The following is a 26,970-nucleotide window of genomic DNA, read 5'->3' on the forward strand; positions in this document are numbered from 1 at the left end:
TTGGTTCTCCTGTTCTCCTTCTTCCATTTTGTTAAACAGGAACATGGATCACTATCTAAAGGGTTTGTATTGGGCAACTAGCCATTTCATAAAAATTTAAAATCGTAATTTTAAAAAATCAATAAAGAATGTGTAGAAAAGTGGAAGGAATATGTGGTTTTGTGGCTTAGATGTCCAGCAAGATCAGCTTCAAATCTCAGCTCTAATACCTACCCAGGCTGTGTGACTCTGGCCCAGATATTTAATCTCTCTGAGCCTCGGTTTATAATATGTTCAACAGGGATAAAGCCCCCCCCCCCCTTTTCGGACTGTTGTACAAATAAAGCATACACACAGGGTCTGGCAATAGATGAAGTTCATAAATGGGAGGGATAATATTGATCATTGTTATTTATTTTTGATTGAGAATCACAGGGACCATGGGGTTAAGTGTAAAGGTGGGTGGGATTGGAAGGATGAGACAGGGTATCAGAGATCACTGACAAGAAAGATTGGTTAAGGTCTAGGCTGGTTGATTCCAGAGTCCTTGGATCAGAGGGTCAAAAACAGCAGTACTACTTCTTTGTTCATACGTTTATTTTGCCTACCCCCCTAATATTTTTTTGAGACTCTGAACTTTGCGATCTTCAAGCTCAGTGTATGTGTCTTGATTATTTTTGTATGCCTACCCCTTAGGAAGTACTTTGTGAATGCCCACTGTGATCTGAACATGATAGTCTCTTGTCCTAGAGGAAGGGATGCCTCTACTTCCTGGTGTCCAGTCCCAAGAATAAGAAAACCAAAGCCCATAAGCATATAATTTTTCATTGGAAGAGAGACTGGTAAGACCTCGTGTGATTAGGTTGGTCTCTCAAAATATTCTCACCCATCTCCAGCTCTCCTAGTGTCTCCAGATGTATGGAGATTAATGCTCTGAGATGTATGGTTCAGACCAGTGTAGTACTGGTACACATAGGAGCTCATTAGCAATGCAAATTCTCAGGCCCCTCCAGACCTACTGAATCAGAAACTCTTTGGGTGAGACCCAGGAATCTGGGTTTTAGCAGAAGCTCGAGAGATCTGGATACACGCTAAAGTTAGAAAACTGTTCCACATAGGACCTTAATATCTTTGCTTTAAAAAAAGCATATGAGTAAAAGTTTCAGCATTTCCATGTTGAAGGACAAGTGGAAATTCGTTGAAGGGTAAGCGGCAACCTAACTCAATGATGAACCTCCATCTTCATTCTTCTTGTGGCAAACTTACTCAAAAATATTTGCTAAATATGTACAATGCAAAAATGAGTCAGATCACAGTCTGTGACCTTACTAAGCCTTAGTTTCTTTTCTTAAGGGACCAAAGGGTCAGCTGTAGGTGGGGCCATCACATTCCACATGTCAGTCAGAACTTCAGATTGCTTTCTGGAGGGTACGTGAAGTTCATAAGAATGCTGCATCTTGGGATCCCTGGGTGGCGCAGCGGTTTGGCGCCTGCCTTTGGCCCAGGGCGCGATCCTGGAGACCCGGGATCGAATCCCACGTCGGGCTCCCGGTGCATGGAGCCTGTTTCTCCCTCTGCCTGTGTCTCTGCCTCTCTCTCTCTCTCTCTGTGACTATCATGAATAAATAAATAAAATCTTTAAAAAAAAAAAAAAAGAATGCTGCATCTTTACTTGGCTCATTATTGATATTATGATAGGCTGATACCATCTGCTGTGGTTTACAGGGGCCAAACCTACCACTCCAATGTACAGTAGCCAATGTGTGCTAGGTGACCCCAGAAAAGTAAATTAGGTCCTTCTAGAATGTCCAGGCATCTTAGTCATGAACATTCAGAGATCACATGTGATCATGTTGTTGTGAATGCAAGAAGAAAAAGGTATGGTAAGAGTACAAAGTACAGATGTGGTTCTTATAAACCACTGTGGCAGAAGAAATTTAAAAAGAAAGCTTATGCAATCAAACTTTTGAGACGTGTGACAACTACCAAGACTTGGCCAGATTTTATTAGTGCTCTGAAATAGTGAGTATTTTTAGTAATTGAAGTACACAAATTACCCTACTCTTTTATGTACTTGTAAAGATTCAGTATTTCGTGCCAGATCCAGCATTTGAAGATTTAAATGTAGAGAACCCTGATTAGCTGCAAGACTTTACCAGCACAGCAGACATCAGGAGACAAGTATGCCATCATATCACAGATGATTTTTTAAGTGGCCATCATTTAAAAAAAATTAAAATTAGAATCAGCCCAGCTGAGCCCTTTTATCTTTTTTTAACAGATAATTAAAAACAAAATTTCATGGTAAACGTACTAAGTAGAAAGGCATTCGAAAGTAATCTGCCCTTCCAGACAGGCCCAGACAAAACCCCAGCAGAGACCATACAAACACCTGGGTGCTGGGTGCTGGGAAGTGCCTCTGTCCTCTACAGAGAGGTCTTGTTCTTTCTCTAGCTTTCACAACCTGGTTCTGAGGGATAGGAGGAAAGATGATCCTCAGGAAGGATCAGTGTGTAGCAATGGCATGCCAGTGGAAATTCACCAACACTCACCACTACAAGTAATCACCCTCACCCCCCAAGGGAGACTGCCTCGCTCTGGAGTCAGAAGGAGAGAACCGGACTAAAGTTGTCCTTTTGCAGACCAGATACTGAGTTCTGTTCTACAAATCTGCTTAATGGACAACCAAATACTTGCAGCTACCACACTGGGCGAAGTACTTAGCCATTAATCTGGAAGCACGAAGCTCCCCCCCATGCGCACTCCCAAGTTTCATCAGTCTGTTCTCTACACAATATAAGAGATATTCCAGCCAGGACCCTTAAGGAAGGTTGGCAGATTAGCAAATAAAAATTCAGGGCCCCCCCCCCCGACCCCGGTCAAATTTGAATCTGAGATAAGCAACAAATATTATATGAATTTTACAAATATATATAGACATTGTCTGAAATTCAAATTTGACCAGGCCTTCTGCATCTTATCTAACAATCCTATCTCTAAAGCTATCAATGAGGAATTTGCATCTGGGAGCTAAATGTTAGCTCAGGTGGAAAAGGCTATGGGAAGGTGGAACTTGAACTTTTTCACGGGCACAAAGTTCTGCAGATTGTCCTGTGCTTACTTGACAACTTCTCGGTGGGGTAGGACCAAAGTCCTTAATCCCCACTTTATGAGTGTAGACTCTAAGTGAAAGCATTGCACAGCGTTACAAAGCAAAGGAGGAGAGCTGGGATTCAAATTAAGATCATTTGGCCTTTTTTTTTTTTTTTTTTTTTTGGTAGGGCGCTCTGTCAATCACTACACTAAACAAACATAAAAGAAGGAAGAATTTAAGAGATTGGCTAGAAAGCACTACTTTAGCAAGCAAAAATACCTGGCACAAGCATGGACACTCTTTTCTGTTTTTGTGCCTAAGTAAGCAATCATCTGTCTGTGTTCTTTACAGGCTGAGAGTGGCCATTAAGAAATGAAAGCGAGTTTAGATTTCACAGGCATGTTTGGATTTGACGACATTTTGCATTTCCAGAAACCAAGGTCAGCTCAACCCTTTTTGCACTGGGACCGAGATACCACCATGATTTAAGCGAAGAACTACACTGGTGAATTCAAGGGTAAGTGGTGGAATAATTGTTCCCTGCCTCACATGCTTCCATTTGCCGAGGACGATATTTCTAAATCGAGTAAGGAGAGCTGTGCTTCACTCTGAAAAAAAAAAAAATAATAATAATAATAATACTAGCAAGTTCTAAAATGAGGTCGAATTTGTCCTTGTGAATACACTTAGAGATAAAAAATTAAGTATCATCAGGACAAGGTAAGCTCTACCACATTAGCTCCCCCTTGGTTGTGCCTTATTTTCCAACTCCAAGTAAAGCAAGAGTCAGGAGAACTCTTGTTAGAAAATTACAGAAAACTGAACCTCATATACCTCTTGTTAAAAAGAGAAAAAAAAAAGAAAGAAAAGACATCTTATGGGATTAATCTACCACTGCTAAGACATTCCCAATTCAAATCTTTCTCTATTCTCCCACAAAATCAAATACTCAGCTATATTTACTATGTCAAAAGAAATTAGTTGTGTTTCTAATATCACAGAACTGAACTAATATTTCTCATGTGTTTATTCATTTTTAGAAGCTGTGCGAGGGGTAACAATTGCCTGTGACAACTGTCTGCGGAGGATATTGTCGTCAGAAATTCCAAACTGCCCCAGAGCTGTGGCAGGAAAGTCCAGAGATTATTATTGGGTAATGACATTGGAAATAAAAAAGTATATAGTATTACAGTATTGAGCTATTAGAGTAGGGAATCAATTCAAGGAGACAAGCAAAATTTATATACTTTATTGATTTTAAATTTTACATGCTCTGCTATATGAGTAAATCTTTTGTAGTAATTCTAAAGCTTTGAAACATTGTAAATAACACGGGCTGTGGGGAGTTCACAACAGTCATTTTTTCATAAGGAAAGTATATAGCCTTTAATGCATATTAGAAGAAATTGGGATAATGAACTACCTTAAGGCTAACTTAAGTCAGGGCTAGCGTGGGTCTTTTTTTTTTTTTTTTTTCAGTCTCCAAAGAGTGAGCCTGTATCAGGTAGTGAAGTAATTCCAGGTAGCATTGTACTTAAGGAAAAGCGTAATTAAATTGATCCTATTGTATTACATAAATCCAACATATCCTGTGTAAATTCAGAAACAGGTGGCTCTTTGTAAAAAAGTAGCTGGCTGTTCACCAACAGAAGTAAAATTTTCTCACACAAAAACAAATACACGGGAGGAAAACCTTGAAACAATGGTTGACTCAGGATTCTAGAATCCCAAAGCCCATCGAATATGATAAAATCTCCCCTGCAAGGTTCGGTGTACCTGAATCCAGAGCCTCAACACGGGGCAGTGGGTGAGCCTGTTTCCAGACAGGCATTTGAGTAAGCCAGTCAGGTTCCTAGGGCCTGCCACCTTTATTAAAAATAATTGCAGGCTGGGCGATTTGTAATTTTCAATCATATGTGTAATATAGAGAATGACAGACATGGGGTGGGGGGAGTTTTATATTTTTATTGCAGCGAGCCTGAGTGACACTTCAGAAAACGTTTTGACACGTTCAAGTGTGAGCAACAAATCTGTCCACTAATTCATAAGCCACATGTTTACTTAAAGAAGCCTACCCCAATAAATGGGGATCAAAATCCCAAGTGCTTAAGTCCATAAAATTCCCTACGGTGAACTAGCACCAAAGGAACACATTCTGACCTTCTTCAGACGAGTGAGGATTTTCAAATAAATATATCCTGCTTATATCATTGTTTAAATCCACATGCTATTTTTTTTTAATTTTGAGAAGCCACACGTGTACCTTTCCTGTATTTAAACTTGTGTGAATATAAAAGGGCATGCAGGAATCAGGTCACTAAAATCAAACGACTTGGTGCAATTTTTGCCTTCTGTTAACTCAGAGCACATCCAGTATGCTCATCTGGATGTCTAACAGCTACCAAGTTTGATTTTTTTCTCATGGTGGCACTCCTCACGCACATACAGAGCCATAGACGATCGTGATGGTTCACATTAACAAGGACCTAAAGGAAGTGATAGTGATCCTAAAACACATCAGATTCAGATGAAAGAAAACGAGTCTCCACATTTATCCCAAAGGGACAAGAGTTCTGAATTTCTTGGGGCTCCTAAAGGGAGCTACTGAGAATGGAAATCAAAATCCTCGTAATTATTAACACTTCGAAGTTGGGCGATGAGTCATTACAGTGTCTTAAAATGGGGACCCGGCTCAAAATTGGGCATTTCTACACCAACCCGCCAGCGTAGGCAAACCTCTGTGTGCTGGTGAGGGGTAGGGGAACTCCTGCGGGGACGAGAAATGAGTGGGAATTGTAGGGGGAGAAAAGGAAAGGAAAGAAATCTAACTCAAGGACCTTGACAAGTTAATTTGGAAACTTTTGTTAGTGACTTTGGACTTCATTAAACTCCATGCATCACTATAGCAGCATGATCTCAACAGTTTGAGAGGTATTTGTCATCAGCGAAAGAAAAACATTATTTTTAAAGGAGTAAAAAGATTGATGCATCACTGCGGACCACTTAAGCCCCACGCAGTTTCAGTCTTTAGTATTAATCTAAATGTGATGGCTTTTGCATACGGCGCATAATTAAACATTTTCTTTTCAGAGCTTTATAGAATCCCCATATGTTTTTAATGGCATCATCTGAATGTTTTTCTTAATAATTCTGGCAGCCTGCTCCTGAATCTTCGAGTTTGTTTTTTGTTCCTAATATCTTTTCTACAGAGGCCGCATTGTGCCAGAGACTGAATAAAGCTCTGAAAGCCTCATCGTCAAGGAAGACACACACACACACACACACACACACACACACACACACAGAGAGAGGCTCCCAGGCTCCCACTCTGCTCTTTCCTCTCCCCTCACTTGCAGGAGGCATTGCTGCGAGCACAGGGTAAAGATGCTGCGAGAGGGCGAGGAAAGAACACAGGGCCCTGTGCCACAGCCTCACTCTACCTTGCAGCCTGGTCCCCTTGTCTTGTCTAGTAGGACTTGGCTAGCTCGTCTTATGTGTCTGTCTGTCCTTCTGCTTGTCTCTGTCCGGGGAGCAAATTCAGGCGCATTTGTCCGCATAGGGCAGCTGCATACACGGTCCACCTGACACCAGGCTGGACGTACCCTAACTTGCTGACTCAGATACCTACTGCCTCATGCGAACAGACTTTCTCCTTTGGAGCAGTGGTCCATTTCCTTGAACCAAACCCCTTCAGACACCACCCATAAAACGGAAATAATGAAATGTTCACCATTTGGCTTAGTCAGCCACATTTTGAGCTGTAAATCAGAATTACTTCCATTTCAGGTGGTATAAAGGCAACCCAGTGATCAAGCACACATCTAGGAGGAGACATCGGGGCTACATGATAATCTGTGGTTATAATATCCATGTCTACCAGGGACTAGTGCCCCCCGGCTTCAAACATAGAACCTAAGAACCTCTACTTGAAGAATAAGTAATTCAAAAAGCAGCACGTACTCCATTGTTGTTCAAACATAGCCTTGAATTTGCTTTATCCCAACATACGTTTAATTTCTGGAAATTGACAAAGACAATAAATAACTCACATTCGAATCACAAGTCTCCTTTAGGTTGAGTGTTTGAACTCAGATCCAAGTTTCAAAATGTAATATTTTTTTTAAAGTGTTCTCACACTCTTTCCGTATTTGTCATCTTGAAATCTGATGACGTGGTGAACAAAATGGAAATGGTAACCAAAACGGCTTCCTTATGTGATTTTCCTCATTGAACTTCATTTATTTACAGATGGCCAAGTGGCTAGGAGGGCATTTGAAGCCGTCCTATTATTAAGAACTGAGCTTTATCAAAAATTTCAAAGACCTGGTTTGCATTTCAGAATTCCGCAGATGATGTGCCTTAAACAGAAACAACCACCCTGGAAAGCCTTGGAACATATGCAGGCCAACAGGGGCAGAAACAAATTACCCAGGAATGGGAATGCTCTGGTTCCCACTGGTACTTTCTAACAGTTGCTGTTGAAACTTGACTGACCCAAGATAGCCTTTTTTATAGCCTCTCTTTTTGATGATTCCTGGTAAACAAAAATAGTTTGTTTTTTTTTTTAAAGAAAAGCCCAAACCTTAATTTTTCTTCCATCTGAATTGCTGTAGGTGAATTTGTAACATGGTAAATACAGTAAAAAAGAAGATTCTGGAAACAAAGTGACTGAACAAAAATTAAAAGTTTAAAAAGAAAACGAGTGGACTTTCCTCATTTGGATACCATTTCAGAGGCCCATCTCCTAATCCTGGTCAAAAGAAGTTGCTGCCAGAGAACCAAAGCCACAGAGTCTAGCAAGCTCATGGTCCAATAGAAGCGATCACCTCAAGTCTGCTTTGGGGTATCCACACAACTGTGCAACCTTGGTTAAAAATCACGGAGATATTTCTTAAAAGTCCGTGAGCCACGAACACCAGCAGGACAATGATACATCCATCTAAAATTTGATTAAGGGACCTTCCCTACCCTTCCAGAGCAAAACAGTTTGGTGGTATCTCCACGTCTGAAACAACCTTTTCCCCAGCTTAATGACAATTGCCAAATCTTCCCACATCCAGATCTCACAGCGTTATCATCCCAAACTTAATCCATAGAAGCTGAAGTGATGGTCTGCATGATTCTCTCCTCTTCCCCAGCATTTGAAAACCAGTTGGTGCAGATGACCTCCGCTTGCAGGTCTGAGGACACTCTTGATCCAATCAATGAGGAACTTTAAGAATCCTAAGCTAGTAGCTAACAGAAACTGATTTTCAGTGACTTTTCCTTGGGTTTTAGAAGCAGAATGCTAGCTTTCCCCATTAGAACGGGGCAAGTCCCCAGCCTTGTGCCCTAGTTTGGATAACTAGATCCCAGGTTTTATACTTGTCCACTACCCAAGTTTCTCAGGGGCCAAGGCCAGCGGTCTCCTGTCTTCCTGCATGCAAACATTGGGTGGGTACCACTTGATGTCAGGAACTGTGCCAAGCACTAGAGAGAAGAATGAAAATAAATAGGGCTCAGTCCCTGCTCTGAAAAAAAGCTCACAGTAGAGAGGAGAACAGAGATATATTTTAAGTACTCTACAAGATGTTCTAATAGAAGCAGTGGTAAGGAGAACAAAAGTGCAGACTGGTGACCACGCTGGGGTAGAACCAAGAATATTTCACACAAGAGGTAACATCGAGATGGCACTTAAAAGTATTCATGTGGCAGAAAAGGCAGAGGGACAGAAAGAAATGCAAGAGAGACATTCTAAGGAGGCAGCACCGCACTTCTGAAGTCAGACCAGCGGTTCTCAAACTTTCATGTTCAAAGTCCTCACTCCAGGAGTGTTTCTTAAGATGCACACAGTAGTCCTCACTCTCAGATTCTGGTTCTGTTGGTCTAACACGGGGTTCAGAAGTTTGGATCTTTCATAAACAGGTAGATCTCAGGCCACACACATTGAAAAACAGCTGACCGGGGTCACACAGGTGCGTGGTGTTTGAGGGGTGAAGAAGAAATTGAGGACGCACGGAGCATGGATTGTGGGGTGGCAGGTGGGCTGTTACATAAAGCTAGTCAGCCAGCTCAGAGAGAGATTGTCAAGAGTTCTAGGCACCTGTGAAGTCCGAAAAATGAGATTCTGAGTTACCAAGAGCCACCATCAGAGGGGCCCAGGGCTGGATCCCATCCCTACAGGTGCGACCTCTTGGGTATCCATAGCTCAGCAGCAGGGATGCGGGGATGAAGACTGGCCTGAGCCCAGACAGCCCACACTCCCAGACCAACTCTGCCACCTGCTATGTCCTCTTGGCAACTTATTTAATCATCTTGGGCCTCAGTTTTTCCTCTGCAAAATGGGAATAATAGCACCAAAATGTCAAGGTTGTTCTAAAGATTAAATGGTATAGGACATATGTAATGTCTATCTCAGGACCTTCCACGAAGTATCTGTCATAATAAAAATTCAATTACAGTATCCAACATTTATTGGAAAAGTCAGGCAAATAGGGCTCCTGGGTGGCTCAGTGGTTGGGCATCTGCCTTTGGCAAGGGTGTAATCCCGGGGTCCTGAGATCAAGTCCCACATCGGGGTCCCCACAGGGAGCCTGCTTCTCCTTCTGCCTATGTCTCTCCTTCTCTCTCCATGTCTCTCATGAAAAAATAAATAAAATATTTTTTTTTAAAGTCAGGCAAATATAAGACAGAGAGAGGAGTTCAGATTTAGAAAGTCATGGTTTGCCTGCCTGAAGAAGATGTGGAATTTCCCATGACTGCGTCTCCCCTGCAGGTTATCAGGCCACCCCTAAAAATCACCTGTGTCCACACTTCCGATCCCCCAGACTTGTTCTCCCATTTTCTGGGTCCCACCTCAGATCTCTAGCCGCTTTTTCAAATCGGATGTTCCCTGGCCTGACACAGTTTACTCGCCACTGTCACCACCAGCAAACCTGACCATTTTTCACGGGCTCTATCACTCCTGATCACACATAATCCCAAACCTCTCCCAGTGCCGCAGTCATTATTTATGAGGACTGGCACTGTGCCTGAGGACAATTAATTTATCTGCCAAAGCTACACTTAACCGTCTCATGAGGTTCCTGATCTCTACCGCAGGAACAATCCAAAGGAGGATACTGGATGATACTGGATGCAGGATAACTTTATCTTAAACCCTTGTCTCCTCATTATAGCAACAAGTTTGATTCTAAATTTCAAGGACACTGTGACCTTCCAAGACATTTTCTTTGACCTTGGGTCACTTGACCCTCTCCATAACCTCGGAGAGGAACAAGACTTTCCTCCCATTTTACAGATGGGAAAATATTGAGCTTCAGAGAAACTAGGTGACTTCATCACGTGGCCACTGAACTACACTTGAATCCAGGCCTCCTGACTCCTGTTACATGTGTTCTCCATTATTCTACACCCATCGCCTCTCATTCTCTGCTCATGTTGACCTTCATCCAGAGAGCTACTAAATGTCCATGGGTCCAATCCTTCCACGTAAAAGAGTACAAGTTTTAAATCACATGGAAATAAAGTCCATATAAGAGCTGTATTGGGGACACCTGGGTGGCTCAGCAGTTTAGCACCTGCCTTCAGCCCAGGGACTCCGGGATCGAGTCCCACATCGGGCTCCCTGCATGGAGCCTGCTTCTCCCTCTGCCTGTGTCTCTGCCTCTCTCTCTCAGTCTCTCTCTCTCTCTCTCTCTGTGTGTGTGTGTGTGTGTGTGTGTGTGTCTCACAAATAAATAAATAAAATCTTTTAAAAAAAACAATTTAACTCTTAAAAAAAAAAGAGCTGAATTGATCTACTTAAGAAGAGGTCATTCTAAAGACATGGAAAAAATAATTGGGTTCCTTTCTATACCAATTGGGAGTGGATACGGAGCCACAGCTCATCATCATGGAAGAGGAGAAAGAACAAGTTTTGGATCAGAAGGACCTCAGCTCACAATCTTAACTCTTGCCTCTCAGCTAGTCACCTGATCTTGAGAACATTCGTGAACTTCTGAGTCTGACTGTTTTCATCCTTAAAATGGGAAGGATCATCTCTAAACTCAAGCATGACTGTGCGACAACAAATACCGCAAGCCTAGCTCAGTAAGCACATAGACGCCCTCAGCAACTCTTGGCACCCTTCCCCGGGACTGATGTTATAAACTTTAATGTGTATGAGAGCTTGTTAAAACCCATTTAGCTTGCTGAGTTACTCCATCCTCCACATTTCTGATTCAGCAGGTCTGGGGTGAAACCCGAGAATCTGCCTTCCTAGCAAGTCCCCCCCACCCCAAGCAAGACTAATGTAGCTGATGCTTTTGGGTCCAGGGACCACAACGTGAGAACCACTGCCCTCAGGCCAAACAGGGGTCACGTGGACATAGAGCTAGAAGTCGGTGGATAAAAATCTATACCCTAGAATGGCCATGCCAAGCTACTAGGTGTTGATCAACTCCCAAGCAAAGCCAGCTAGGAAAACAGATGGCCAAAGACAGCCATAATCCTGACCCCTTCGTAGACTCAGTGCCATGGACTTACTAGGCTCAGATGGCTCTGAGCTAAGTAAACACTCTGTCTAAAACTCCTTGTGATTATTGTGTTTTCACTTAAAACCTTCAGGAATTCCTACACACAGATCTCCCATCTCCCCTTCTAGAAACGTTACTGACTCATAAACAGTCCCTGAAAGTCCCTGAGAGCAACCAGGCAGTGCTTTTGAGATCCAGTACCACAGTCCAATTGAGGGTACTCAACCAAACACCCAGGCACCCTCAATGTGCTTTCTGCATCTCTGGCACCTCCGTCACTCCACTACCCACCCTCCCACACACACACACCACCACCACCACCACCCCCGCCCACATAGCACACACACCTGAAAATTTGCAGAACCTGAGGGCCAATCAGGAGTGCAATTAGGACAACCATTTAAGAAATGCACCAACCATAGCTCATTTTTACACATGAACCTTTTTCTTAAAGGGAGTGTTGCTTCTTGAGAGGAATGAAACAACAAAACCCCAGAAAATACATTAACCCTATTTTATGAAGGTGGTAGAGACAGTATATTCTCTTTTGTTTCCAGATATGAAGAATACATAAAAATGTGATGAACAGTCACTGGCATATATATCGTTCTGTTCTTGCAAAGAAATTTGTAATATATCTCTACTCTGCTGCAGCCGGATGCCACTGAGTCATCAGTCCCACTGTATTATCCTGCATTCGGCTCGGCTGGAATATTAAGCAGCCACCAGATTCCAAACTTTGCATTTCCTCACATTTGGCTCTTCCCCGATCACGCTTTGTTTCTCTGTGATTATATATATATATATCAGACCCAGGAACCAACTTTCTCTGTTTTATCAAGACCTGGTGTGTCGTGATTCTGATTTATCATTTTTACAACAGTCTCTTCCCTGCGGGCTCCAGGTCGTGATGGTGGCATTGCTGCGATTTATGGTGGGGATTGTTGACGGAAAATGTATGCTCTTTTTGATTTTGCTTCTTCCCAACACCTGGTTCTTATTTGCTCAGCTCTAGCTTCTGCCATTTTAAGCATTATTTACCATTTGATGAAACGCATTGGTTTATTTGTTGGGGATGCACAAGGTGGAGGATGGATTTTTATGGGTGGCTATGCTTTTTCCTCTTATCCACCCAACATGATTTTTTGGTTACATTTTCTTAGGTTGTGAGGAACCTGGAGTTCCTATTCATTTCTCATTTGTGTCTCCTTACCTGCCACCGCATATTAGTTCTCTCAGGAAGAAAAAGAAAAGGCAGGCTGGTTAGCTTCTTCGAATTCTCTGTGGCTCACACTGTAGGTGGCCACCTCCCTTTCCAACCTGGATCCATTATTTATGACTTCGTGAAGGCTCCTCTCTCTCTCTGAGTCCCAGAGCAAGGCTAATTTTTCTTTAGCATCTAAGAACACTTCAAAATAACTTGGCAAAAGGTAGAGCATTTGAAACCTGTTAGGAATCCATTTGCCAATATTGAAGATAACTTTAAAAGGCGGAAATAAACAGAGATGCTCACACCTGAAAAAGGTTTGATTTGCAGGCCGATACTTAGGTCTTCTCTCTCCAAAGCAAATCTGAAGCAAACAAATCGAGACTATTTTCTCCACCAGAAACCAAAAACACCCGGAGTGGTTTCTACTTTTTTTTCCCTTCTCCCTAAGGTACCCACCAGGGTGCTAGGCACCGTGAATGCCTTGTCAATAGTGATTTCTACTGCCAAGTTTAACCAGGGTTTCTTCTTTTAATCTAAATACTTTTCCAAGAGGTCAGGTAGTTTGGGGGTTCATTTAAATGGGACTAATACATAATGCCCCCTCCACCCACTCTTCCACTTATTCCTGAAAACAGAAGTCAGCTTCTCAGATTGTAATTTTTAATTTATTTTTTGAGATTTTTATTTATTTATGAGAGACATAGAGAGAGAGAGAGAGAGGCAGAGACACAGGCAGAGAGAGAGGCAGGCTCCATACAGGCAGCCTGATGTGGGACTCGATCCTGGAACTCCAGGATCACACCCTGGGCCAAAGGCAGGCACTTAACCGCTGAGCCACCCAGGCGTCCCCATAATTTTTAATTTACAAAGCTGTGAACTAAGTCAATCAGACATGTTGTGGTGGAGACAGTTATAACAAATCCCCCCATTAGGTACCCCAACATACCAGTTTTCCCAGGACAGTTCTTGTTTAACCTGTTTATCTCAGTGTTATTATTAATAGTGGCATCCTTTCACTCACTAAAGTATCCTATTTTAGATGCAAATTATATAATCTATCCCATGTCCATCCCCCCTTTCCGTGGTTTAGTAACAAAACCCCTGCTGAGTTTTATTTGACAAGATACTGGGCTGCCCAGCTCAAAAGTGCACTCCTCAGTTTTCCCTGCAGCCTGGGGTGGCCAATTATGTGCATAACAAACAAGCACATAGTGCTTATTATTTGCCAGACACTGCTCTGGGTACTCTACAAATTAACAAACTTAATCCTCATCATATGAGCTAAGTTCGATCTCATCATCTCTATTTTACAGAGAGGTTAAATAACTTGACCAAGTGGCAGAGTGAGGACATGAACCCCAATAATCTGATTCCAGAGTCTGTGCTCCTGACCTGCTACCTCCAAGTGTGACCGAGAGCTGGCCAACGGGATGCGGGAAGGAGTGACATGGGCAACTTCTCCATCTCACCCCAAAAAAGGAACCTCATTGTCCTCTACTCTTTCTGGACTCATTCCCCCAAGCAGGAACGAAACTTGGTGCTGATGAACATACAGATAGAGACAACACTCCCGGAGCTGCAGAAGCCACAAAATAAAGGGATCTAGATCCCAGGTCAGCCCCACAGAGCAGAGCACCCTTCCCACCCTCAACTGCCTGCTACCTCAGGACAGGATGGTACATATGAAGAAAACAGCCTATCTTACTGGAGCCACTACTGGCCTGAACCCTAATTAACATGTGTCTACATACCCACCTCACAAAGTCCCACTTTAGGCAGAAGTTCAGAAGGTATGTGGGAATCATCTCTTCCAGGAGCAAGATGAATCCTCTTGACCAGATTCGAGCATTTTCTCCAAATGCCCTCAAGTTTCCTACCTAGTCCATTGACTGCTCCCACACCATCATCAAGGAGGATTTTGCCCCAGTTTCGTATTTAATTCTTGGTACATAGAAACTTTCCTTGGGAAGCAGACATGAAAGAGATACTCAGCCTAGGTCCTTATTCTCAAGGTGCCATCATGGCCTCCTATAGACATGCGGGAGCAAAGACTTGAGGGCCTTCTATCCCTGCCTGAGACACACCCTCTACCCTGGCCTGTAGCATCGCTCTCCCCTTCCCTATTTTAATTCCCTCCCTAGCATTAACCACCACATAACATATGTTTATTCCTTTAGGTATGGCCCTTCCCATCTGAGTTATAATGTCACGGGGGGAAGGACTCTGCTTGCTTTGCTCATTGCTTTATGCCTGGCTCCTGGCGGAGCCTGCTATGCAACAGCTACTCAATAAAAATTGCTTGAAAAAGTGAATGGAGAAGGAACAACTTTGAATAGCTGTAGCTACGTGATCCTGGGCAAGTTACTTAACCTCTCTGGGTCCCATGATAATAGCATACAGTAGGGTTGTTACAAGAATTAAGAGATAATACATGTCAAATATGGAGACTACCAGTGCATGTGAAGGCCCAAATACAATGGTAGGAGTTGTAAGCAATATGGTGCTCATTATACGCAGGCCCTGTGCTATACTCTATTATTTCATTTAATAATAGCCCATGTCTTCAGAACTATCCACCTTCTGGTACCGCAACAAGAGTTCTGGTTCAGCCATTATGCAGCTCTTGCCTTGCTCTGGTTCTCTTTCTGGAATCTCCTAAGAAAAGCCAGACTGCAATTTCCTGAGTTATGACAAACCTCAACCCTCTCTAGTGAAATGCAGACTGGGAGCTGCTAGAACAGGTCTTGCCTTTGATAAGGAAAGACAAAATAGTACGTATTTTAGGATTAGTATCATGTCTGCTCTAAGAGTTATGGGTTTAGAGATATTGGTTTTCTTTGCTAAACATTTCTATTTTTTTTTCTTTTAGCATGCCTTTAAGATCATCCATGGCCTCTCATCCACTAATAACCTGAGAGGAGAGTCAACTTGCTCCTTCTTCTAGGGCTTTCCTTTGAACCTGTCACCTCCTCTCCCTGACAGAACCATCTGGAATGACTCCTGAAAAATACAAGCAGACTGAGGCTGAACCGTATCTTCTGGAACAAAGCCATGTCCAAAACCCAGCTAGGTAATGGGACCTCTTCCCCAAAAATGAGTTGAGCTAGAGTTTGGGGGTTAACAGAAGTGTTTTTATATACGTGTGTGTGTGTATTTTTTCCCATAAAGGTACCAGGACAAACTTTGAAGGGGAAAAATCTATACCCAGTTTTGTGATTTTGAGTTAGCTCCTTCCAACTGATCTTTCAGAGTTTTTGGTCTTGCCCATCCCCATGTTCCAGGCCCTCAGTTCTTTCCAACTTTCACATCAACCAAATTAGACACTCTCTCAAGGATGATGACTACTGGAGCAGACACAGTGCAAGCACTGCAAATTTGAGTGACCGCTATATGCAGGACCTGTATGCCTCCCATTTGTTACTTCTTAAAAAAAAAAAAAAAAAAAAAAAAAAAAAGGTTTTACTCATTTATTCATGAGAGACATAGAGAGAAAGGCAGAGACACAGGTAGAGGGAGAAGGAGGCTCCCTGTGGGGACCCTGGTAGGGGACTTGATCCCAGGACCCTGGGCCAAAGGCAGACACTCAACCACTGAGTCACCCCACAGGTGCCCCATGTTACTTCTTTTTTTTCTTTAAAGATTTATTTAATTTAAAGAGAGAGCAAGAGTGCACGCACATTAGGGCGCCTCCAGGGGAGGGGCCGAGGAGAAGGAGAAAGAATCTTAAGCAGACTGCCCTCTGAGCTCAGAGCCTGATGGGGGGACTGGATCTCAGGACCCTAAGATCACAACCTAAGTGGAAATGCTTAACCAACTGAGCCACCCAAGAGCCCCGGTTTGTTATTATTTTAAAATCTCACAATCCTAAGAGTAAACTATGACTATTGTTGTCATTGTCTCCATTTTATAGATGGGGAACCTGAGGCTCTGAGAAGTTGTTGCCAGCACCCAAGGCCCCCAACTATGAGAAGTAAAATGAGGATTCTAATCCAGATATTTATAGCTCCAGAGCCCATATCTGCTCCACTAGATCTTTCACCTTTTGGTGCCTTATAATTCCCTTGTGCAAGACAGTTCATGCAAATATTTCTGGAGACCCCAACACTAAGAGTGTAAAGCAATTGCCCACACTTCATCCTAACCAGGAGAATTATCTCCCCATATGCCACACTCCAGGACTTATCCAGCCAAGTGCCTGCAGTTATAATTTCATTCTGCAGCATGCTGGGGAGCCCTGCTTGTACCTCTAACTTGGGTATTAGCATTAGCAATGTTTAAATAGTGAGTGTCTCTTTGCATTTTATCATCTAGTGGATGGATATTTTAGAATGGGTCAAAACAAGCATCTTTGCCTCACAATGCCCCTCCCCAAATACATGTCCTCTGATTACACCCAGACCTGAACTGATAAGATCAGAGAGATGGGTACATGTAGCCTGAGTCGTAGTGTGAGTCTTCTTGACAAGAATTCTTGCTAAGTAAGATTTCCCCTCCTAGAAGCCGTCGATATGCTATTATTAACAGGTGAAAGCTAGTCTATTCTGATCTGAACAATTTTGAGCCTCAATCTCCTTAACCTCGAGGTTAAGGCCTTAAATATAAAGGCCAAAACTGGGCAAAAACTGGGCATCTTAACTATATTGCTATAGTACCTTCAGTGGCGCATAAAAAAAATAAAAGCCTACACAAGGAACTACCAAAGTCGAATTCTATCACAAATGCCTTTTTTTTTTTTTTTAACTTTAAAGACAAAATCAAAAATCAAACTTGAGAGCAAAGATGCCCCGGACGTGGCTGACAGGACTAATAATTGTAAGATTTAAAGACATGGATGTTACAGACCTATTTCCATCAGTTTTGTGGTTCTAGAACAGTTGGCTCAAACCTTGTACAAGTACAGCCTACCAGAGGTTCTTGACCCGGGCTGCACATTTGTATCCTCTCAGGAACTTTTTAAAAATAAAGAGCCCCATATCTAGAAATTCTGACATCATTGGTCTGAAGTGAGGTTTAGGCATCAGGACCAGTCTTGGAGCAAGCACCTCAGGTGATTCTATCGTGCAACCGGGGCCGGAAACACCATTCCAGATGGTTCCCCCACTGAGATTCAGGGACTCCTCTGTCTCTAACTCATAGTTGTAACTGCCTCCAGCTGAATAAAACTTCAGATGAATCACTTACTGCCAAGTTTGTTTCTCGTTTATTCTAACTGCTATGTTCAATCGTTGCCTAATTATTCATGTAATCTCTTCTGATTTGGCTCCAAGGGTAATTTTTTTATGACAACTCGAAATCCTCTCAATACCCTGACACATCAGTTCATTGAATAATCCCTTAAAACATCACACCAGCCTTTTTTGTTCATAAATAGTAGGTTAGGAAGACAGAGGAATCCTTTGATGACTAAATTATGGCAAGTTACTATGAATTCTATACCTTCAATATGTAAAACAGGTTGTAATATTTGAGATCTTTGAAATTCTCTGAAAGCCTCTAGTAGAACACCATCAGAACTGGAATCATAGCTCTGCTGTCAACTGGCTGTGCAACCGTTAGCCTATTTTGGTCCCTCTCTGAACCTATGCTTCCTCAGCTAGAGAGCGATGGAAGAAATCGGAGTTGTTGAGTCTAGGATTCTCTCCCAATGCTGAAGGAGTTTTATGATATCAGACCGATGAGCAAGTAACTGCTGGTGGGTGCAGTGACGTTTATTAATTGGCAGTATTTCAAACTCAATTGCAGTTTCTCCTCACTACCCCACCAAAAAAGCGCAATCCAATTTTTGGCCGAAGCAAGAGAAGAACTGAAATGGAGCTTACATTTTATAACCAGGGAAGAGTAGCTATGGTTACTCCTTTGAAACAGACAAATATGTTCTATAAATGTCACCATGGAGAATACTCGAGTCTGGTAAATTAGACTTTTATTTCAGAATTTGTATCTTCACTGAAGGAAATACTTTAGAGACTCACCAAACCCCAGAAATGGAGGATACCCTAAAGAACCACTTCATTTATTCCTCTACAACCCTCTTCATTTATTCTATGTAATCCTCTCTGTGCACACAAAACTATACTGTTCAGCAAAGAAATGCAGTCTACCTCTCTGATCCTTAAATATATTGATAGATAAATGTTAACCCCAGCAACCCCTGGTTAAGGCCCCTTGGCATATTTTTTGAGTCATTTTAACTCAAATCTATCCAAATTCTGATTGTGCTAGTCTCTTTTCAGATGCCTATGACTCATTTGCCTCTATATCTTCAGAAGATTTCAGGATATTAAATAGTTCCGATTCCTTTCTCCTTTCTAAAATTCCCACTGAATTTCCAATCATGCTCCACAAATATCTTCACCTGGCTCACATTTCAGAGTCTCCCCTGAACTCCAGATCAACTACCTCTTAGATACATTTTCCTGGACATCAAATCCAACATGTCCCCACCATGCTGGGCCTCTTCCAATAATTTCTTATACTCATGAACGGCACCACCATGCACCCATCTGCACTAACCAGGAAATTAACCCTGCCTCTGTTTCTTTTGTATTCCATAATCAAACACTCACCAAGATTTTGTCCCCTAAAAATGTTGTGAATTCATCCATTTCTCTTATTTCCATTATCCCCAGTCCAAAGAGCCATCCCCTCTCTTCTAGATAGTGTAAGAGCCCCCAGCCAATCTCCTCCCCAGCAGCCAGAGTGATCTTTTAAAAACATATCAGGTCCCCATTTTCCTGCATGAAACCCATCAGAGGAAAGACCCAGGTCCTCAGCAAGGCCTTCAAGATCCCCGTAACCAAACCCCCGCCCCCCCAACCAAGCCTCACCCGTCACATACTGAGCTGCTGTCCTGCCCACCTGCTACTTCTTCTTCATTCTTCAACTTCCTTCTTACCTTCAGGCTTTGCACATACTGTTCCCTCTGCCAGGAATGCTTTCTGCCTGCTTCATCCTTCGGAGCTCACCTTCCTCACCTCCCACACTGTTCCTGCTCTATGATGCTCTCACACACCATTCTTCCTGCACTTGTCCTCCATTTCACATCCCAGAACTCTTGGCATGAATTAATTATTTGACTAATTGTGTTATTAATTATTTCTTATCTAGGACTATTCTAGGGCCCTATTCCCTGCTCTGCCACCAGTGCCTAGCACCAAGTGGCTTGCACATGGTAGACATTCTATGTTGCAATAACATTCTGGTAAATGGTTGACTTCTTTCATAGACTAGCTTATCCCCTCCCTTCTTTTGGCCTCTGCCTTCACTGCCAGATTTCCTTAAAGACTAGCCTATATATCCGCCCCAGCTCCACCCCCATTTGCTTGTCAACCCACAAAACATTGGAGTCCTTGGCTACCACACCAATGAAACCATTACCGCCAAAGATCGCCAGGGAAAGCTGACAATCTGATGGGCTTTTTCTAGATTTATTCCTACTAAACGTCTCTGTGACATTTGACAGTATGGACAACTCCCTCCTATTTCCTTTATCCAAAAAAAAAAAAAAAATGCAATGAGTAGCTTCTCTGCTCCCAGCCCTGTGATTAGCACAGGATCCGTTCTCTCATTGCACCCAGTGGGTCACTCAAAATAATAATCTCAAATATGCATCCACAGCCACATAAGTGCTAAGAAGAAAAAACAAAAATCTACAAGAGTATGAAAGGCGGGGACCCTGAAATTGCCTGCTCTTCTACTCTGATCCTGCTCTCTCTATACTTGCACAGCTTAAGTGTCCCAGCCCTCAGTGTGTCCCCTGGACGTGGGCACGGCCGGGTTCCTTCCTTATCACACTGCACTTCTCACGTACACTCTCTCTCTTCCTGTGCTCGGGGCCAAGAACTCTCAAATCTGTATCTTCAGGCCTCATTTTCCAACCACTTCTTGGATATCTCCTGGATGTTCTCCAGGCACCGAAAAGGGTGCATTCCAAAACAAATCAAACATCCTTCCCCAGTCCTTCTGCTATTGCCTCTCCCTAGTCATCCAACTAGACATTAAACACCCCTGAGCCACATCTCACGTGTGGGCTTATTACGGCCCCACTTAAAAGTCTCCCGTGCCTCCAAGAGAGAGTCCACATTCAGTAGTTTCATAATGAGACTGTACTGCCTCTCCTGTCTTACTCTTTTCATGCATTCTTCCTACAAATATTCATTGGGTACCTAGTAGATAGCAAGCACTATTTTGGGCACTGGAGATGAAGCAGAAAGCACAGCTCTGCCTTCATCAAGTGCTACAATACACATCACACATATCATACCTATGACACACACACACACACGTCCACACGCAGGCACACACCTGGACTCTGGCAACTTGAAATCTCTCATCATTTTCTACGTGGCCCATGTTTGTTCAGGTTTTTATATAATACCTCTGCTGGCTGAAAGACTCTTTCCTTCCTCTCGGACATATTTGCACTCCCTGTAGACTCAACACTCAAATTTAACCTCTGTGGAGCCTACTAGAATTCCTCAGACGGAGTCAGACACACTCCCTTCTCCATGTGTCAAACCACTTTGAACGCATCTCTTCCACATGTTCTTCCTTTTTACCTGTCTCCATCACTAAACAGTCAGCCCTTCAGGCGGAATAATACCATCTTTTTCCAGTGCACAACCTCAGCACGGCTTCTACTAATCATAAGAATTGGAAAATCATATGGATAAATCTGATCCACTATGTCTTTAAGAGGAAGAGGGATCCACTCACTATCCTGTGCACTCGAATTAGTTGAGGATCTTGTTAAAGTACCGGTTCTGATTCCGGAGGCCTAGGGTAAGCCCAAGAATCTGCATTTCCTTGCATACTCCCAGGGATGCTGATGCAGCCAGCCCAAGGACCACACTTTGAGGAGCGAGGCTTTAGAACTTAGTGATCAGGAAACGCAGAAACTGAGGTTGGTTGGAAAGGATTCCTGTGGAAATTAAACAAACAAACGGAAGATAGTTCTGCTTCACAGCTTGCCTATCAGATCTGCATGACCTCTTGACAGCAACCAGCTTCCTGAAATGCAGGAGACAAACCCCATTGTCGTAGACTTTGCCCAGTGAGACAGCCCACCCCTCCCTCTGCAGATCATCTGGGGGGAGGGAGCCCCCACTGAGTTCCTTCACTGGCTTCTGCTGGTTGCAAAAGCCCAATGCCTGTCTTTGTTCCCCACTCTGCAGATGGCTCGAATGTGTTCCCTCGTCATCCCTCGCATGGACACAGGCCCCCAAGCTTCCCTGCCAAGAGCCAGTGGCAGAGGACAGCTCAGTTCCCCTTGCACTCTCCCTGTTCGAGGGCAACAGCTCTGGCTGCCATTCAGGGCGTCACTTTTCAGGCTGTCTGTCCCAGTGCGAGGAGCCCGGCACTGGCTCCCTGCTCCTCCTGGCCCGCACACCTCTCCTGGGCCCACAACCTCTGCAAGGACTCCTCGGAGCCATCTGAAAGGCAATCCTAGTTTTAGCTAAAATTTTTCCTACCCACAGAATTCTGAGATGCTACTGGGGATTTACAAGTTGTTTTAAGGCTGTTTTAAAGATAAACCTATGGTATTTACATAGATATATGGGCCTGTGTAAAGGACTGTGTGGTTCTTTATAAAAGATGCAGTATAAATGTTCTTGTATTACGGGAAGGATTATAGAAAAGATGTTAAAACATATTTCAACCAAGCGGCGGTATGGATGGCCACAGAATATAATGTATCCATTGTCAAGAAATCCCCACCAGAGACCTCTCAAATCTCACACTGATTGAGCTGTGCTGGACTCGAAGCACATTGAAAATTTTCCAAATGGTAAAATATTAAATATACTCTTTTTAAAAAATATTTACCAGTTGAACACTAAAGTACTGTAACTGGCTGACCTCTCATAGTGGCTTTGTTCTACTTTTCCAAAAGCAGCCAGAAAGGGACTGTTTTCTTTTAATGCTTTGTTTTGTCTTTTAGAAAAAAAAAAAAAAGAACCAACTTATTTTGAGCATACTGCTCCCCCCGCCTATGCAATAACATCATAATGGCAGTATAATCACTGTAAACAATACCCTGGGGATTTAGTTGGCTACAGCAGGGGACTTTAGGAGCCAATTTCAGTGCTTTTCTTAACTACATCATTGCATTTTTGTCTGCTGGTGGATAAGAAGAGTCTCCTTTTAGAGCAGGTTGATGGAAAGTGCTAATTGTTGACACATTAGCTAATTGTTATGATTAGCCCCTGACTCTTTTTTCATTCTAAAAGTCAAGATCTCAACTGTGAAGTATGAAGATGCTTTATTACAACAATGCTATGAAAACATTCAAACAATGAGAGGCTAATCTTCAGAAGCATTCAATCCGGTGGCAACTAGACAGCCATGCCTTTCAAGAACAGACAACCATCAGGAAAAAAAAATATCCTAGCTGCCGCATCCACCCAATATTTCAGACCTAAGCGTTCTAGGGTTATCATTAATGATCTGTTTTTACAAATTCACCATGTCTTTGGAAAGTTGAAGTAACTCCAAACCAAATAAACCATGTGCAAGCCATAATGGTCTGCTGACAATTGAAGCGCTTGGAATTCATGAGAGTGTGAACCTGTAAGGTACCACACTTAGGTGTTTCTCTATTTTCTGAACGCCTGCATGGGGTATCTGAAATCGGAGTCATTCTCAGCTATAGTTCAGCTTGAGAAAACAACTAGGTATGAATTCTAAACCGTGCAATTTCATTAATATTTACGGACAAGGAGGGAGAAGAAATCAAGTAGAGGGAAAAAGTCGCAAGAAACCAAATTGCAGGGTTCAGTTCTTGGCTCTGGCCATTGAATGAGTCATTATTCTGTGCCTCATCCAGCTGACTTGTAAATGCAAGCAAATATTTACTATTTGCTATAGGAATTACCTGGCTTCATATAAATATATTATTTGACTGAATTTCAATTCGTAAAACTTCAGACACGTATTAAAATCAATGCACGACCATATCCTGGTGTTCATTTTATAGTTTAACAAATAGAGTAAATACAGACAACCTTCTTAAATTATTCTTGTTTATAATCTTCTCTAAGTAACATAATTAAGTTTTACTACCCCTCCATTAGTCAATATCTTGACAGTTTCTTCCTTCAGCGTTATTCGTTTTAAACTTTAAGTATCAAAAAAAAATAAAATAAAATAAAATAAACTTTAAGTATCTATATCCTTAAAAAAAAAAAAGATAGGTTTTAAACAGCCTACACTTCATTTTTATAGTTTGACTATCTTGAGTAACTTAACTGGTTACTAACTAGTTAACCCATTTAGAGTTGTTTACAAGATCAAATGTGATAATAACTTAATGTGGCTAAAGCAATGCTTGGCACATAGTAAGCACCCAATAAATGTTAGCAGCCATCAGCAGCAGCATCAAAGTGAGAAGTAAGTGGTCAAATAGTCAGACTTGCATTTATTTAAAAAAAAAAATGGTATAGGTTCCCAGTTTAACCTAAGATGTAACACAACACTGTATATGAAAGAAAGTATTATTAGTAGCTACTAAATTTTTTTGGTACATGTGGCAAGTCAACACTTGACTGAATACTTATTACACAGTAGGCTCTCTGCTACGCAGCTTATATTAGGGCTCTGTCTACATATACAAGCTCAGCTGAAGTTAAAAAAGAAAAAAACAAAACAAAAAACTCTAGTTTCTCCTCAATGTAAATGCCCTCAGGGTAGAATCTTAGATCCTAAAGGGAAAATAAGGTTAGAAAAAACAAAGGCAAGAGGGAAATCTTGGAAAATACATAGATGCAGCCCCTATAAAGGTTTGCCTTTACTAAACAAACACACACAAATTAAGACAGTACCCAAAACTAAGAGGGCAACAACAAAAGCTTCCTATCCCAAATTTATAATGATTAAATGAATAATAATATCTCTTTCTCCCTGTTCAAATCTTTTCAGGTTCTTTCCGCTGCACAAGTTCGACCAGGTATTTCAAATTTGATTTTGCATTGTTGCAAAGATTATAACAAGAAGCCACTTTTTTCTTGTTCCAGTTCTCCATCCATGAGTGCCATCTGGCTGAGACTCTGCGGAGTAATGCCAGAGGAACAACCTGAAAATGCCTCCCTCATTTCCCCTCCATACACACACAAACCTCCCACCCGCTTCCATGCCCCACCTTTTGTAACCCCTGGATTTCATCACAATCTCACCTCCTGCTCTACAAACCACTTCACTTCTTTTTTTTCCAATCTCCTATTTTTCTTTTTTAGATTATCCTAATAGGAATGATTTGAAATTTACATATATACGGACATCAAAATTCTCACCATGGTGAAAATGTGTTTAAAAGTAAGGCTTTGGGGCACCCAGATGGCTCAGTCAGTTAAGCATCTGCCTTGGGCACAGGTCATGATCTTAGTCCTGGGATGGAGCCCCACATCCAGCTCCCTGCTCATCGGGGAGCCTGCTTCTACCTCTCCCTCTGCCTTTCTCTCCTGCTTGTGCTCTCTTGTTCCCAATCTCTCTCAAATAAATAAATAAAATCTTAAAAAATAAAATAAAGGTAAAGTAAATTTCATATGAAGAGAGATCTAGGTTTAAGAGGGATTACAGTGGGTAGAATAAATGAAGTTATTATTTTAAAGGAAAATGCATTCTTGCACTGAGCCAATAACTTATTTTCCAGGTGAATTCAACTTGCTTTCCTACCAAAATACATAATAGTACTAACTTTCACATGTATCATTGCTATAATGCTTTATTTCTATTTCAAAATGTTAAATACAAGAACCTAGCTATAATATCACTGCATATAGTATTTTGCTTTGGGGGGAATTCCCACCCATCCATCAATTTACTTCAAGGAAGAGTAACACAGGAATAAAACCCCTGAATATTTTAACATGTTCCCTGAAAATGTATTAATGACTTTACAACATGACTATAAAATATATAATTCTCTACAAATGTTCAAGTATGTGCTAGGTAGAAAGGATATTTAAAAATACATATTATCTCCTATTTCAACCTCATCTAATATAGGAGAAATGTAAAACTTGAAGTAGTGAAGAGACTTCTGCAATGTGCATGTTAGATGGTGGCACATTCAAAATGCTTGTATGTGTTTCATGGAAAGAACAATGATACATGGCACTGGCCACCTCAAGACACAGCTCTCCTGATGGTGTGTTGGGTTGTATCCAAACACCCCAGACAAGAGACCAATTATTACAACCCAGCCATTAAGTATTCTATTTCACCATCTCCAAATTTGAAAGGAAAGAAAGAAAGAAAAGAAAGAAAGAAAGAAAAGAAAGAAAGAAAGAAAGAACAGAAAGAAGAGAGGAAGGAAGGGAGGAAATGATACAATTCAATCCGGGTTGATTATAAAGGGTTTCTTGGTGCATCTTAACCTTCAAATCTTTAGAGTATGCTCTAAATCCAAAGACTGGTGTCCTCCTTATAAAAGGAAGAAGAGGGAGATTTGAGACCCAGAGACATGGGGGCAGGGGCGGGGGCGGGGGGGGGGGGGGGGAGGCCCAAAGGAAAGAACAGAAACAGAGATTAGAGCCATGCAGCCCCAAGGCAAGAAACGCCAAGGGTTGCCTGCAGCCAACAGAAGCTGAGAAAGAGGCAAACAACTGATTCCCCCTCAGGGCCTTTAGAGGGAACCAACCCTGCAAACACCTCAGTTTTGGCCTCCAGAACTATGAGAAAATAAGTGTCTATTGTTTTAAGCCACCAAGTTTATGGTAATTGGTTATGGTAGTCTGAGGAAACTACACACTCCTAGCCAAGATTTACTCAGGATTGCTGTAAAGGTCAAATGAGATGATCAGAAGGCACCTAGCAAAATGCTCACTCAATGAAAGCTCCTTTATCCCCTCTTCTCTGGGCAGTGAGAATGGGTATGATGCAGGTTTTCCCCTGCTGTGAATTCAGGCTAGCTAATGATCATCCTTGTGGGTCTGGAGCTCCTACCTCATTCCTCCTGCTGCGAAGTGCCATGTCCTCCTCCTGAGGACGTGTCAGTGCCAGCCTATTTGGTACAGACTTTTCTTCCTATCTGCCTGCCTGGCTTCCTTAATGTTGCCCTTGCCTACTCAAGCTGCTGATATCAAAAAATGGGCCTCTAGAGAGTGTTGGGCTGGGCAGCAGGACCCTGGTTCTCATAGTCACAGCTCATCACCTTCCTTCTGGATGATTCCTTCTGTAGCCTGATACAAAATCCA

At 42.3% G+C, this 26,970-nt stretch overlaps 1 protein-coding gene and 1 long non-coding RNA gene across 13 annotated transcripts in view; one reads left to right on the plus strand and one right to left on the minus strand.

The window, feature by feature from the left end:
- Positions 1-26,970, minus strand: part of MECOM (MDS1 and EVI1 complex locus) — a 553,056-nt gene that overhangs the window by 414,060 nt on the left and 112,026 nt on the right. The window lies entirely within an intron of this gene.
- Positions 4-17,924, plus strand: LOC106558208. Of its 5 annotated transcripts, XR_005383982.1 has the most exons (5): positions 4-62; positions 3,425-3,590; positions 4,114-4,226; positions 15,648-15,848; positions 16,689-17,924. It is a non-coding gene; the product is annotated as an uncharacterized LOC106558208 (long non-coding RNA). The 5 variants fall into 5 exon arrangements; XR_005383981.1 differs by lacking the exon at positions 4-62 and having other exon boundaries at positions 3,315-3,590; XR_005383985.1 differs by lacking the exons at positions 4-62; positions 15,648-15,848; positions 16,689-17,924 and adding an exon at positions 14,092-14,559 and having other exon boundaries at positions 3,315-3,590.

The sequence above is a fragment of the Canis lupus genome, chromosome 34 (genome assembly GCF_011100685.1).
Source record: "Canis lupus familiaris isolate Mischka breed German Shepherd chromosome 34, alternate assembly UU_Cfam_GSD_1.0, whole genome shotgun sequence".
Lineage (NCBI taxonomy): Eukaryota > Metazoa > Chordata > Mammalia > Carnivora > Canidae > Canis > Canis lupus.